Consider the following 3,550-nt stretch of genomic DNA (forward strand, 5'->3'; position numbering starts at 1 on the left):
GCTACCACCATCCTGATTTCTACCTGTACCACAGAGCCACAGTTAATACAAACAGGTTCTAGTACTGTCACAAAAACAGAGACGTAGACCAATGGAACAAAGAAGACCCACAAAAAACCCCTTAAAACTAAAAATAGACTTCCAATACGACTGAGCTAGGTGTTTATCCAAGACTCCAAGTCGACTTATCACAGAGATATGTGTACACTGACATTGCAGCACTGTTCACAACTGCTAACTTAAGGAACCAATCTAAATATCTCTCTGTAGACAAATAGATAAAGAAAATTCAGTAGCTATGCAATGAAAATTTTCTGCCATAAAAAGAATAAAGTTATGTAATTTTCTGGAAAACTAATGCTACAGAAGAGAATAAAATTAAGTAAATTAAGTCCGTTTCCAAAAGAGAATATTGCAAGCTATTTCCTCATTTCTGGACTTTATGGGTATATAAAATCATATGTGTGCACATGACATGAAAGTAGAAGCAGAATTATCTAGGAGAACAAAGGGGACTGACGGGAGGAAAAGGCACGAGGGAGAAGAGATAGCAGACTGTGATTAGCAATGTACTCAAAGTACAGTATGGGGGCCAGTGAGGTGATAAAGGGGCAGAGTTACTTACTGCTAAGCCTGAGATGACCTGAGATTGACCCCTGGGACCCACGTGGTAAATGTGAGTCTCTGTCTGTCTGTCTGTCTGTCTGTCTGTCTGTCTGTCTGTCTCTCTCTCTCTCTCTCTCTCTCTCTCTCTCTCTCTCTCTCTGTCTCTCTGTCTCTCTCTCACACACAAACATACACACAATACACACACACAAATAAATAGGTAAATAAATAGATGTAATTTTAAAACAACACTTTCAAGTTTATTATACATGTGCATGAAAAATTTAGTTATATAACTCTGTACAACAAAATAAAAGAAAGACCGTTACACACATTGACTATCTGTTCCAATGTGTCTCCCACACCACTGAGATCAGCCTTCCCCAACAGGGACAGGAAGACAGAGAGCATCTGTTCATTCAAAAATGTCCACCCTATTTTCTTCTGCTATTGGGAGTGCCATGGGCAAGACTGTGCTGCAGAATGCAAAAAGATACAAAAAGTGCTTCTGATAAAGAAAACATGGTTTATATACAAAATGCTGCACCATTAAGCCATAGAAATTAAATTCTTCCATTATCAGGAAATAAGTGAAGCTATAAAATATTACGGTTTTTTTTTTTAAGCCAAACAGTAAAACAAGTGTCATGACTTCCCTCTGCCTCCATGTATAGGAGGAGGAGGCACAAAGCAGAAGAGTCTATAGGATCTGGACAGGTGGTCAGGTGGATAAGGGGAAAGGGGAGAGCAGGGTAGAAGAAGGCACACTAAGGAAGAAAGGACAGCATCAAAGCTTGTTAAGGCCAGGCACCATGGTGCACACTTTTAATCTCAGCACTTGGGAGGCAGAAGCAGGCAGATCTCCGTGATGCGGAACATTTGTGCGTATGATTTGGTGTGTGTGTGGACCTTGTAAGTTACAAACCAACCAGGGATATTAGACTCTGCCATGAAAACAACAAAACAAAACAAAAAACTTGTTATGTACATGTGTGAAAACACCACGATGAAAACCATTGCTTTGAAAAAAAGAAAAGAAAAGAAAAGAAAACCATTGCTTTGCGTAATTCATAATCACATAAATAACTTTAAATGTACAGAGAATAAATGGGACAGTAATGTGGGCAAATCCAGTCCTTATGTACTTCTGTAAATAATATAGAATATAAAATGGTGCGACCTCTGCAGAAAATAGTATAAACAATATGGAGATTCCTTAATAAGGGAACAGAGAGGATAATCACCTGATCCAGCCATTCCACATATGATATATGGACACAAGAATTGAAGGCTGGGTGCTGAAGAGATATTTATGTACCTGTATTCATGAGAGCTTCTGCACAATGGCCAAAATGTGAAGGTAGCTCAGATTGTTATCAATGAGCGAATATACATACATACATACATACATACATACATACATACATACATACATACATGATATTATTAAACCTTTAAAAGGAGGGAAATTCTAACCCATACTACAGCATGATGAAACCAGAGAACACTAACCCACATGAAATAAGCCAGCGACAGAAAACCATTACAACATTAAACAGTTCCATAATGACTATCTAAATCAATAGAGAGGAGTGCTGTGGCTGCCAGGAGCTGGGGAGAACAGGACACAGTTTCAGTTTGGAAGGATGAGAACATTCTGGAGGTGGATGGTGATACCAACAATGCAAACCCTGCTTGCTGGTGCTCTGAGCTGTGTGCTGAAAAACGACTCAAATGACAAACCTCATGTTAAAAGTATCTTTGCCACAGTTTGAATAGGTAATCAAGAGATCCATGTTAGAAGCACTTGTATCCAGATCGGATTAAGTGAAATCCCCTATTGAAGGTTTTTACTGAACTTTGCTTCAGTTGTGACCCATTTGTCCCAGCACACTTTCAGCGTCATCATTAACATCCACTTTCCCCATTGCACTTAAATTCTAGAGGCATGGGGGCGTGTCTGTCTTGCTAACTATCACAGCCAACATCAAGCATTCTCCCACTTGCTATGGTCTCCAGAATCACCAGGGGACGAGGACATTTAAGGACACAAGTGCCACACCACAGAACTCTCAGCTGGAGCTCTGTACCCATTTCTTTGTCACTCAGCTCCTGCTAATTCAAAGCCCTACATTTAAAAAAAAAAAAAAGTGGAATGCATTTAATACAGCTTTCTCCCTACTTTGCCCAATATGGCCGCTGCTAGCCATGAGGAGTTATTTAAATTTAAATTAATGATCACTAAATGGCACTAAGAAAGTCCAATCTTCTAACTACATTTCACGTGCCCAAGAGCTGCCTATGGCTTATAACTATATTGGATAGTTTAAGGGATGCTATTGGATAGCACAACTCTACGAAAGGCAAAGAAGAAGGCAGCTATCTGCAGGCTTTTCTTTAATGACTCATTACCAGGTCTGTTCAAGGCTAGCTTATAACAGCTCAGAATTCAAATGTTCCTGAGCCATCCATCCCCTCCCTGGGTTGCGGGGCATGGCCTCAGTTGGTCAAGCACAAAGGGGACTCCATTGAGAATCTCCTCCCAAGCAAGGTTCCATCATATAGCGGATTCAGCAAGAACGGACTCTAGACACATGGAAAGAAGTAGGGACATGGTTAAGATGCAGTCAACTCGCTCTGTAGATGGCAGAGGGAGGTGTTGTCAGGACAGTTTGACCCAGGACTTCTCTGTGCTGGCTGTGCATTAAGAATCCTTAGGGAAAGCAAAGCTTTATTCAATACCAAGGGACTGAAGTCATGGGAAGTGGTGAAGACATCCATCATGGGTCAGAGTCCTGAGAACTTACATGTGTACAGATGTGCACAGCTCACAGGACCTAGTGATTTTCATCATTAAGATGGTTTAAAAAAAAAAAAAAGATGGTTTCAAAGCAATTCCCATTCAGTAGAAATAACATTTTGAGTTTTGAATTTATATCTTTTC

The sequence above is a fragment of the Acomys russatus genome, chromosome 3 (genome assembly GCF_903995435.1).
Source record: "Acomys russatus chromosome 3, mAcoRus1.1, whole genome shotgun sequence".
Classification (NCBI taxonomy): Eukaryota; Metazoa; Chordata; class Mammalia; order Rodentia; family Muridae; genus Acomys; species Acomys russatus.